Below are 13,829 nucleotides of genomic sequence, written 5' to 3'. Positions count from 1 at the left end.
GACTAAGAACCTTAGTTGTAAGCCCATCACATATGTCAATATCGCACATCAGTATTACCATTCGAGCCCTTGGCTTCATATTATCACACTATCGGGCGAAAATGATGAGTTGTTGCTCATAGATGCACTCACCTTGCGTTATCAGGTATCGCTAATTCTACGTCATCCTACTCTTCACTTTCTAACCACAAATGGTTTGACTCTCATTAATCGATATTAAATTGTCTATCCCTTAGCAAAATAGTTGCGTGATTGTCTATAATTAACAAACTGAGACCTCAAGCTTGAACTTTAATATATAAGTATAATAATATCCCCAACCCATAATCCTAGCTAGGGAGGTATTGAGTACTATCAAGACGTATAAGTTACCCCTTTATAATTGTATACGTGTGCAAGTGACATAATATTATATAGCACAATGAGCATAAGAAAACACACATTATTATCATGTATTGCATGCTACCACATATGATCATGCCTAACAGATATACATAGAAATTATAATACGCGTAATCTTACTAAATATTAAATATAATTAATATGCACGACATGCATTACTAACAGTAAAAAAATGTATGTCGTAGCCTAACTTGCCACCAACTTGGGTTGGGCCACACCCAACCCACCACACAGCCTAACCTATCCCCACCTTGGGTTCGGTTACCCAACACTCAATCCAACCTAAGCCCGACGAGGGCTGGGTTGTAGCCCACCCCCAAGCAACCCAACGATGGGCTCAGCCCAGCCAATGCCCTTCCCCTCCCCCGTCAACCCAACCTAGCTAAGGAGAAGGGAAGGGGGCTGACGACAAACACTATTGCTGGCAATTGAGCCATCACGTCGGATGAAGAAGGCACATACGGTGCCGACTAGCCGGTGGAGAGGCCAACAGCCACCCATGATCCACCAAACCACTCGCCAATGAGGTGAGGGAGTTGCCGACAAAACCAACCACCGGCAGTCCCAACCAACCGCACCTAAACCTTCCCCTCAACAAGCTGAAGCTAGTCGAGGGGAAGCCCACATGTTAGGGATAATCGACAACGAGGATTATCCCCACTCAAAAGAATCCACCAAGGGCATCCATGTAAGGAGGGGAAGATTTCTCATTACTCGGGGGAAGGGCTACACTGGCCGAGATGGTCGACAACTAGCTCAAAAATTGTTGAGGGGAGGCTACCACATGTAGCCTCCACCGAGACATTGGATGGTCATTAGAGGGCACCATTAGTAAGAAGGGGGAAGGGGAAGCTAATGGGGCTGGCATAGTGGGGCACAAGGTTGCTGGTCGACCGAAATTTTGCAAAACTAAGAGAAAGAAGACATTAACAGAAAACCTAAATTAAATAACGAATTTTAAATCATACTTACTTGGAAAATTAAAGAGCTTCGACGCTATGGCGAGACGGGATCCCAAAATGGGGAAATGACAGTTGTGGGTAAGAGATAAGAGAAAGAAGAAGAAAAGCCATGGCGCATGTGCGCTCCATTTTATTTATTTTTTTAGGGATGTTACAGCTTTCCAAAGAATTATTAAAACTTAACTAACTAGGATAAGAAAAACATTATTTTGCTATTCCAAAAATGATTCAAAAACTATAAAATATATGATGTTCTATGATATTACAATACAAGCTAGAGGGTCTATCAGAATCATAAAGAAATACTCTTGAGGTTCAGAGAAGTGAGAATTTAATGGTGTTTCACAAAATACCAATGCCACTAAGATTTAAACTCAAGTGTCCTCATACAACTAAAAATCTCGTTATTTAACTTAGCTCTTTTGAATGTACTTGAGAGCATATAGGTTGTGATTTCTTCTACTCGCCAAACAACTCTCTAGCTGTGGGACAAAACATTAAAAAATAATATAAAAGTGGTAGCTTTCGGATCGATTGATATCTCTGTTTCATCTGCCCCATTAAACTATTTGCATTCTCTAAGACGACAACCAGCAATGTTCCATGTGCCAACTAAGTAAGTACCAACCAAGCTGCTATCACGGTCGATCTCCCTCTCAAAAGGGTTAGTTCGTAAAGCTCTATCATGCAAATCTTGTATTCACGAATGCACAATTATGCCTTGAAGTGTGAGTGGTTGTCAATCACTTTTTCTTTTTCTTTTTCTTTTTTTTTCTTTTTCTATTCAAGGAAGAAGAAAAGGAAGCAGAAGCCGAAGCCAATGGGATAGTGCTAATTAAGTTGGTTGAAAGAGCTCATGCATGCTGTATGAGTTAATTTAATAAAAGAAAAAAAGAAGAAGAAATGAAGCATGAGGAATAAGAATCTATAGGTGAGAAATTAAGATAGAAATTAAATGGGTTTTGATGATTATTTTTTACGTGATTTATGCAATTATGAGGGAATGATAGAAGACATTGGAGGCCCACTGGGATTCTCCTATCGTTAATGAAATTTAAGAAATGCCTTAGCAATTAACAAAGGAAGGTTATTGATGTGATTTATGCTATTATGAGGGAATGATAGAAGACATTGGAGGCCCACTAGGATTCCCCTATCGTTAATCCAATTTAAGTGATGCCTCAGCAATTAACTACAGAAGGCAGGCCTTGTTAACATGGCAAAAGACTAGAAGGTCAATATATAAATCATGCTCGTTCACTCAATGGAATAGTACCAATTTTAGGAAAAAGTATTCTAATTTTTAATACTAAAATAAAAGAGAGTATAAGCTATTCTATTATTTAGTTGAATACTAGTATAATAAGTGATAATTATAATTCTGATGTGACATAAAATTGATATTAAAATAATGAATAATAAATTTGTATTGAAAATTTATGATATTTTAAACCAAATGATAAAAATACCCTTAATTGGATATAAATTAGTAGTAGTAATTAGGTATTATCTAATCTTAGAAAAAAAAGTAATTTTGGGTTACTATTAAATTAAATTTTAAAAGTTGTATTGAATAAGAGTAGTGAGAATAACAAATTAGTATGCCATAAGGAGCTAAGCTATTGTTTTGTCTCTTCTCCTTCGCCTTCAAACTTCTTTCAATTCAGCTGACCACCATTGTTGATTGAGGTTCTTCCCTTTTCATATGGTTGCCCCTCTGGTCCCAAAGAAATGACCCACTCTCTTCCTCCTCTTCTTTGCCTTATGTAACACCTTGACCTACCACACGCCACCATTACTCCTCCTTCACCAACCCTACCCGGGCTCCACCACATTCATTACTCGGCCACCATTATGCTGATCCATTATAATAGATTCGATCCTTTATCCTAGATCTATCAAACACTTAAAATATTATTCTGATCCATGTGTTCAATTTCAATGTCCCTCTTAACCTTGAAGTTTCACGATTTATTAGCATTCAAATCAGAGGTTAGATTGTGAATTAGATACCATATTTGGATTTGCATCGTTTATCGGATCGAAGGCAAACCATAATAATAGAAAGTCTCTGATGGATCATTGATCAGAGGCAAACCGTAATAGTGGTATTAGAGTTGGTCAAACTTTGGACCTCCATTAATGGTGGATACAAGGTCAATGGAAGCGAGGAGACAATTTGAAGATGCGCCATTGTAAGGAGAGTACTTGACCATAAGAACCCCAAGCCAAGAGGCTAAGCAAACAAGTGCAACCATGGTTAGCCCTAACTAGACAAATTTGGGAGGAAGTGATCTTGCGGTGGCTCTAAAACACACCAATGTACTGATGGTGATAGGTTACGGAACGATCCCTTCAAGATCTGGATTGATTGTAGGAAGCAGTCCGTACAATCGAGAGAAAATATTTACTAAATATTCTCCTATAATCAGAAAATTATGGAACCAAAGCCGATCAATCTGTAACTTTCTGATATATGTTTTTCGTATTTACACCCTTTACAGATTCGAACTACAACTAGGACGAGAACACGATAGAGTGGGGATGATGGTGGTAGTGACGGGTGGAGTGGATGTTAGGGTTGTGGATGTTAATAGAGATGAGGGTGGATGAATAATGTAGTTAAGGGATAATGACGAAGGGGAGGATAGAGGTTAGAAGAGATCTTACCAACGGTAGAGGTGGTTGGTTGGTGAAGAGGGAGGAGAGAGATTAGGGTAGAGAGACTAGAAAGAGACTAATATTCATTCATCATTATAATTTCGCTGCCATCAACACCTTTATAGAGGTTAGCCAATAAACCAAAATAATAATTATTAACCCTAATTTTAGTGGACTTCCATAGATCACGTTCGAATGGGGTTGACTGCGTTCGAACACACAAAAGATGTTCTTTGTGGATGTGAACTGATGTAGGCATTCGCACGTATGCATTTGAGCACGCATGATCATGTTCGAACGCATATTTCACGTTATTTATTTTTGCGAACTAATACAGGTGTTCACACGGGGATGTTCGAACGCGCTCGACCGCGTTCGAACGCATATCTCGCATTCTCTATTTTTGAGAACTAATGCAGACATTCGCAAAGGCGTTCGAATGCATCCTGTACCGCTTTCAAACATGACCTACAGAAAATTTATTTTAATAAAATAAATAACTAATGCAATAAGAAAAGACTCTTACAAGGTATATCACGTGCCCTCTTTCGTGTTTGAACATGATCTATAGAAAATTTATTTTAATAGAAATAAATAACTTATGTAATAAGAAAAGACTTCTAGCAAGGTGTATCAACTCACCACGCTTCCCCCACCTTGTCCTTAAGGTGTAAAGTCAAAAAAACGCTCCAAGATGTCCATCTCCAACTCCCATGTTGCTTCGTCGGATGGTTTGCTAAGCCATTCGACTAGGACCTCCATCTCCAATCTGCTACCATGACATTGTCGGCGCCTAGCAAGTACATGAACTAGCTCCATAATCTCTATCTCCTCCAATGGCTCTAGTAGAATTGATCCAACGACCTGATGATCTCCAATCCGCTCCCTTAGCAATGAAACATGGAAGACATGATGCACTCTCAACCTTTTTGGCAGCTCCAAATGATAACCAACCGTACCGATACGCTCTACCACCCGAAATGAACCGAACGATGTTGTAACTTCTAGTTTTGCATTAGACGCAAGGTCACCTGTCGATACGGTTGCACTCTCATGAACACCCAACTATCGATGTCGAACTCCTGCTCCTTATGGCTAAGATCATAAACTTGCTTCATGCGATTTTGAACAAGTTTAAGATAGGCATGCAACCTCCTTAATGCAGCGTCTCTATCCATCAAAGCTAAGTTCACCTCCGTCCAATCTAGAGATGCCATTAAGTTATAAGTGCGTAATGTCAGAGCCGTACGCTCATACACCATCTTGAATGGAGTCATGCCAATACTATTATGGTGGGCAGTGTTGTAAGAACACTCTGCCCATGGTAAGAACTGCAACCATTGTCTCAGCATCTCTCCAACAAAGCTCCGCAAGTACTGCTTAATACCTCGATTGACCATCTCGGTTTGACCATCCGTCTGTGGATAGTAGGCCGAACTGAAGTTCAATCGAGTCTCTTGTAATCTGAAAAACTCCATCCAAAAGTCGCTCACAAATACATAATCACGATCCAAGATAATCATGCATGACATGCCATGCAATCGAGCAACATCTCTAACAAAAATTTCAACCATTAACTTGGCTGAAAAGGGATGTGACAATGCAAGAAAGTGTGCATACTTGCTCAATTTGCCAACCACCACAAAAATAACGGAATAAACACGTACCAGTAGAAGACATTCTATGAAATCCATAGAAATGTCTTTCCAAACACAGTCTAGTATCGATAGAGGCTGAAGTAATCTAGCCGGTTTCAATGTAGTTGTGTTAGCTCTTTGATAGACTTTGCAAGCACGGACAAAACTCCTCACATCTCGCATCAGTCCTGGCCATGTGCAGCTCAATGATATCCTTCTATAAGTCCTTAAGACACCCTCATGACCAGCCTTTGGAGTTTGGTGGAAGTGCTCCAATAATTTCTGCCGCAATTCGTCATTTGTGAGCACTCGAATACACCCGCAGTCCAGTAGCAAACCGCTTCAGTTCTCCAACTTTGGATGGCGCTCTAGATCATCCAATACCTCTTGTAACAATCTCAAAACATTTGGATCAAATGTACATGCATACCTTAGCTTGTCAAGAGAAGGAAAAGTGGGAGAAGAATAGGCTGCGAGCTCAACGGTATTAGGTTGGTGCGATAGTGCATCCACCACTCTATTTTCTGTTCCTTTCTTGTATTGAATTTCATAATCATACCCCAGTAATTTTGTGACTTAACTCTGTTGTGCCAGAGTGTGAATACGCTGTCCCATAAAGTATGGAAGGCTCCTTCGATCGGTTCGGATAATAAGACCTCCACTTTTTCACCGCATGCAGAATTGCCAACATCTCTCTCGTAGGTCAATAAATGCTACGATTTTTGTGATAATGCCTTGCTATGAAAGGCTATGGGGCATCCTCCTTGCATTAGTATAGCTCCTATGCTACCTCCCAATGCATCACATTTCACAAACAAACTTTTTGGTGAAATTCGGTAAAGCTAGAATGGGCATCGTTGTCATTGCTGTTTTTAATTTTTCAAATGCTATCGTAGTTTCATCTGTCCATCTAAAAGTGTCATTCTTCATCAAAGAAGTAAGAGGAGCAGTAATCTTGTCATACCCAGTGATAAAGCGACAATAATACCCGGTCAGCTCCAAGAATCTTCACAATCCTATTGTAACGCCCCCGCCCGGCACGGGCACGTGCACGCCCACGCGCCCACACGGCATGCGTGGCGCACGTAACAGGTCGGGTGGGGCCCGTCACGCACAGATACATCACTATGCATATGTAATCATGACATCATCAAATAATACCTGCTGACATATTCATATTCACATAATCCAACATAAAATAGATCATATTATCAACCAAATAAATCTGTTAACATATGAATAACCAAGTCTATAATAATATACACTATACCACTGCATAATCTGGCAGGACCCACACAAGCCACAACAAACCATCAAGATACAACTAAACAACTGATACCTGAATGCACTATAATCTCACATGTACTATACAAATTATCATCTGATACAATAAAGTATAAATATAACAAACAACAATACAACTCAATTTCTATACAACTATATCTATACCGTCTCGCACTTATAGCTCACCTCATCCAACTAACATATCTTCTCAGGATATTTCAAGTCGCTATCACGTACCATAAATCTGAGAGGGTTAGAAAAGAAATAAAAAGAGTCATGAGTAAAAGGCTCAGTGAATAGACCTTACCCCGAATCAATGATGCCAAACAGAGAGTAAATCATGTACTGGATAATATGAATCAGAAAGAGCATCATGTCATGAATGAGTATATGAATGTATCATCAATAATATATAAATGAAAAGTAGATAACATGTCATAACTGATAAAAGTATATAATCCTCGACAATGAGTAAACAAATCTCCATATCATACTACCATCATAACTCTCTCTCAAATATGACACATGATGCATGCCGACTATGACCATGTTATGATATCAAATGCAACCATATATGATATATATTGACCACTTGATAATCAGGTAATCAGATGATAATGAAATCATATGTATTTTTCAACATCTCAGTCATCAATGTCATCTCTATATGTCATCATCATACTAGAAACCTCATGAGGATAACTCGCCACATATACCCTGGCGAACGGCATGTGTCCGAATGTCTGCTACGCATACAGACTAACGACCTTAGACGTAAAGCCAACATGATCGTGACTATATCGAGCGATCAATCATCTCTAGGCACGCCCTAACCGTCGTGCCCACTCGAGTATCCTTACGCTTTCTATCAACTATCCTATCAATCACATTTTATGCTTTCCTTCTAAATGACAGATCATATGCATATATTCAGTACGATAATAAGTCAATGCATAACAGAATTTAGGTGGAATAGGAATCAAGAGAAAAATGATGCAATGTAATCTCCAACTATATAGTCAACACATGCATACTCATGCTAATCTATTACATGCATACCTATACTACAGATCAACTGGACATAACCTTACAACAGTATAATCATCTCTATTTATCATCATCATACTCATATCCAAGATCAGCCTAATTATATGCATGATAAAAATATGCTCGACTGGAATCATCTCTATATAAAGTCATATAATCATGCTGGAGGCCAAAACATGCATGTACATAATATATACTATATATCCTAATTTGAGAAAGGTATCTAGGGGATAAGACTACTCACACTTGATCAGAAGACGCAAACCACGTATCCCTCACATCCGCCAATCAACCGAATAACAACTCATCGCTAGCAAAGTCCACTGGGTCTCAAATAAGGGGTTTAAGATCTAAAAATGTTCAAGTAATATAAAATTAGTTGTTTATCCCATTATAATCCGTTCGAGTAAAATATGATGATTTATTAGATTTTAGAATTTCTACTTATTTTTATAACTAACTAGATTTTTAATTATAAATAAAAATAAAAATATAGATAAAAACCTAATTATAATTAAATTATATCTTGATTAATTAGGGACTATGTAGTCATTACTTTATAAAATAATAAATAAATACATAACCCGATTATTTTATTTGTTACAAAATAATAATGTATAATAAATTATTAGAATTATTTAAAATGTATCTCATATAAATATTAGTATATAAATTTGATAATTATAATTTACAAATCTATATATTATAGAGATATAAATAAATAAATATAAGTATTACCTATATTTATACCTAATTAATCATTACTTATACAAATTATAATTAATAATAATTATATTAAAGAATATATAATATTATTAAAATAGTTAATGTCTAAATAATCTATTTGCATTAATTAAGAATAAAAAATACCTAAATAAATAACATAAATAAAATAATTAATTAATTAATAAATTAAATCTGCCATCAGTGCTGGGCTCGGCCTAGCCCTGTCTGGTACAGTGCTGGGCTGAGCCCAACACTATGTAGAAAGAAATAGAAGGAGCTGAGGAAGGAGAAAAAGAAAGAAAGAAAGAAAGAAAGAAAGAAAGAAAGAAAGAAGTAAAAGAAGAAGAAGAAGAAAGAGAGGAGGTAAGGGAGGAGGTTGCGGACTCGGGTCGGCGGGGAGGGCACCGGTCGCTGTTGGTCAGCTAGTGGTCGGCCTCTCGTCGATGGCTCAGCTCCGTCGAGCCCGGGCTCGGGCGAGAGAGAGAGAGGGGGGGGGGGGGGGGGGGGGAGGGGAAGAGGAAGAGCTTCTCACCGATGGTGGCGGCGGCTTCGGGAAGGTGGCGGTGGGCCTCGTCGGCAACGAGGAGAGGAAGGAGTGCAAGAGAGAGTAGAGTGAGAGAGTGACCGAAAGAGAGATAGAGATAGAGAGTGATTTAAAGAGAGAGAGGGAAGGCGGTGGAGGGTCTTGGCGGCGGCTGCGGCAGCACTAGGGCTCACCGTGGCCAGCTAGCCGCAGCCAATTAGTTGCGGCGACGCGAGGGGGTTATGTTGCAAGTATTTTGCTAAACATGATATAATTAGATTTAATTCATATAAATTAAATACATTAGATTAACTAAACTAATTAAATAATTAATAACATAATCAATTATAATTTAAATAGGCTCAGCCCAGCACCTTAACATAGCAGATGCTGGGCCGAGCCTAGCAGCTTGCGCTACAAGGCCTAGCACCTCACTGCAAGGTGTTACCCGAGAGGAGGAAAGATGGGAAGGAAGAAGAGGAGGAGGAGAAGAAGAAGAAGAAGAAGAAGAGGAAGAAGATAAAGGGGAAGAGGGTTGGGCCGCAAGGGAGGGGTATAGCTGCTGGTGGCCACTCAGTGGCCGGCCTCTCACCGGTAGTTCAAACCTCCGGCAGTCCCGAGAGGAAACCGAGAGAGAGAGAAAAAGAGAGAGGGGAAAAGAAAGAGAGAGAGAAAGAGAGGAGGCTCACCGGTGGATAGAAGGGCCGATGGCGGCTCTTCCCGGCGGTCGGTGACTACTGGTGAACTAGAGGGAGAGAGAGAGGGAGAGAGCTATAGAGAGAGAGATCAAGAGAATGAGGGGAAGAGAAAGAGAGAGAGAGAAAATATTAGAGAGAGAGATGGTCACGTGGCGGCGGCGGAGTGGCCAGTGGGCTGGGTCCCACCTACACGCGTCGCCACGGCATGGAGAAGAGTGGCTTAGTGGAGGTGCGAGGCACCTCCACCACTGCCATGGCATGCATGGCGTGCTGGGCATGAGGTCGGCCACAGTGTGGTCGTTCGCATCGTGCCCAGCAAGTTTTTTTCCTTAGTTGGGTTATTATAGGTACCAAACTACTGGTGGATAGTTTGTGCCATCGGGTTCTCTATCAGTGCGAATGTATATAGGCATTCGCACACATGCGTTCGAATAGGGTCGAGTGTGTTTGAACGCACAATTTGTATTATCTGTCGATGCGAACGTATGCAGGCATTCGCAAGGGGTGTTCGAATGCGACCTCCCCGCGTTCGAACGCGATATCTAGAATCCTTATTTTCTAAAGAAAACAATTAAAACAAAATAAGAAAAAGGGCCCATAGGTTGTATCCATGCACGAGATGACTTAGTGTAGTCTGAATCACATTATTCCACCATGCTTCCGCTCATTTTATCCTCAAAGTGCAAATCTAGGATAACGGTCCATCAATGTTGCCTCGGATTCCCATGTGGCTTGGTCTTGTATCTAATTGACCCAGCTCACCAACACCTCTATTACTATTCGTCCTTTGCGTCTGACTCGCCTTCATGCTAGGACTTTCTCTGGAGTGAGCTTAATAGCCTCCGATCAGGCTTAGTTAGTTCTGCTACAACTTGCTCAACTAGACCAACTCGGGCTCTCAAGCAAGATACATGGAAGACCGGGTGAACTCGAGACGACTCGGGTAAGTCTAGCTTATATGGAACCACTCCCACCTTCCATAGAATCTGAAATGGACCAAAGAAGTGACGTGCTAGCTTTTGGTTCTGAATAGTTCGTACCGAGATTTGTCGATACAGTTGGAATCGAACATAGACCCAATCGCCAACTTCATAGCTTCTATCCTGGTGTTTGCAATCATATACTTACTTCATTTGGTTCTGTGCCGCTTCTAGGTAAAGCTTGAGCCGCTTGAGTACTTCATCCAGTTCCACTAGCACCTCATCTATGTTAGTACGGTCAGGTGTGCTCGGTCGATCATAAGATCGCAATGTTGAGGGCACATGTCCATAGATAGCCTTGAAGGGTGTCATCCTAATAGCAGTGTGGTGAGCCCTGTTGTTTGAGTATTCTACCCAGGGTAAGTAAGCTAGCCATCTCTTTGATTACTCCCCGGCGAAGTATCGCAAATATTGCTCAAGGCAGCGATTAATAACTTTAGATTGCTCATCAATTTGTAGATGATATGCCATTCTCATTTTCATTTTAGTACCTTGCTGTTTGAAGTACTCTTGCCAAAAGTGACTCATAAAAATCGAATCACGATATGAAATTAGTGACCTCAGCATTCCATGCAACCGGACTATTTCTTTTACAAAAATTTCTACTACCTTCTTTGTAGTGTATGGGTGCGGTAGTGCTAAAAAGTGTGCACTCTTCGTCAACCGGTCGATCACCACCATTATCACTGTATGCCCTCTGACATGGGGAAGTCTTTCAATGAAGTCCATTGCCAAATCTTTCAAATTTTGCACCAGAATGGGTATGGGTTGCAGCAGCCCCGTTGGTTTCGTCGAGTCTGCCTTGGCACATTAATAGACTTCACATGCTCGAACGTAGGATAGCACTTCTTTTCTCACTCCTTCCCATATACATAGTTTTGTGTTAACCTCTTATAGGTTCTGAAGGTTCCCACATGCCCTGCCATAGGAGTGTCGTGGAAGTGGTGAATCAAAGTCACTCGCAATTCGGGTTTGGCGGATACTCGTACTCACCCTCGGTCTAGTAGTAGACCATCCTTCACTTCTAACCCGGGATAGCTGGTTGGTTCTTCCTCTACTTTCTTCATGAGTTTCATCATCTCTAGATCTTCCACACATGCAACTCTAATCTTTAAAAGAAAAGGAAAGTTCGGGATAAAAAACATGGCTAGGTCAGTTGGTTCGGGTTGCCGTGGTAGTGCATCAACAATCCGATTCTCTGTTCCCTTCTTGTACACTAATTCACAGTCGTAGCCCAATTTTGTCACCTACCACTATTGTGCCGGAGTGTGGGTCCGTTGTCCAAGAAAGTAGAAAAGACTTTGCTGGTCAGTACTCATCACGAATCGCCACCCAATGAGATACGATCTCCATTTGGTGATGACATTGATAACGGCTAGCATCTCTTGCTCATATTTAGAATTAAAATCTATTTCTTCATTGACAACGCCTTGCTCATGTACGCCACTGGCCTCCCTTCTTGCATAAAGACAACCCCAGTTCTAGTCCCTAATGCGTCGCATTCCACCACAAAAGGTTTGGTGAAATTGAGTAATACCAAGACCAGTGTTGTGGTCATTGCCTTCTTCAATTCTTCAAATGCCTTTGTTCCTGCCTTAGTCCATTGAAATTTCCCCTTCTTCAGTAGTGATGTCAATGGTGCGGCGATCTTGCCATAGTTGGCAATAAATCGGTGGTAATAGCCCGTCAACCCAAGGAAGCCCCGCCATTCTTTCGATGTCTTTGGTATCTACCATTGCACCATGTTCTGCACCTTGGAGGGATCGGCTCCCACTCCTACCGCTGATACGATGTGGCTAAGATACTCCACTCTCGACTGGCCCCATAAACGCTTGGACTCCTTCACCTTCAACTCATTGTCTTTCAAAATCTATAATACTTTGCGAAGGTGAACAAGATGCTCCTTCCATGAACGGCTGTACACAAGGATATCATCGAAGAAGACAAGCACAAACTACCTCAATAGCGCCCTAAAGACGTCATTCATCAACCCTTGAAAGGTGGAGGGGATATTAGTGAGTCCAAAAGACATGACCTTGAACTCATAATGCTCGTCATGTGTGAAAAATGCAGTCTTGTGTACATTCTCGGGTCTCACTCGGATTTGGTGATAGCTAGCTCACAAGTCTAACTTGCTAAAGTAAGAGGCCCCCGAGAGCTCTTCCAAGAGTTCTTCAATGATAGGAATATGATATCTATCCTTCATTGTGATGGCATTGAGTGTATGATAGTCCACGCAAAATTGCTATGTTTTGTCCTTCTTCCGCACTGGGAGCACTAGTGATGAGTACGAGCTCCAACTCAGTTGGATGATTCTATTGTTCAGCACCCTTGTGATCTCGTCCTTTTGCACAAATGGGTACTAGTAAGGTCGTACATTAGCCGGCTCAGCTTTGGGAGTAATCTCAATGTGGTGGTCTTAGGGTCAAGCCAGCAGCATGCTGCGTGGTTCTTTAAACACCTCGTTGAATTCCTTCAATAAGGTAGATAGATCAATGAGTATTTTTTCTTCCTTTGTATGGTATACTTGACTTTGGATTAATTGCATTAGAAGTCCATGGCACCCAGCCCTTGGCAGTCCCACCATGGCTGAAGTTGGGCTCTGAAAGACTACGGAACGATTCATTCAAGATCTGGATTTATTGTAGAAAGCAGTCTGCGCAACCAAGGGAAACTATTCACCAAATATTCTTCCATATTCAAAAAATTACGAAGCTAAGTGGAATCAATCCATAGCTCTTTGATCTACAATTTTTGTATTTACACCCTTCACAAATTCGAACTGCAACTAGGACGAAAATACGATATAGTACGGATGATAATGATGGTGACGGTTGGAGTGGATGTTAGGGTTATGGATGATAATGGAGATAAGGGTGGATGGTGGATGTTGTTAAGGGATAAAGACG

The sequence above is a fragment of the Typha angustifolia genome, chromosome 8, assembly GCF_048772165.1.
Source record: "Typha angustifolia cultivar Huaian chromosome 8, ASM4877216v1, whole genome shotgun sequence".
Taxonomy (NCBI): Eukaryota; Viridiplantae; Streptophyta; class Magnoliopsida; order Poales; family Typhaceae; genus Typha; species Typha angustifolia.
This window is presented reverse-complemented; position numbering follows the sequence as displayed.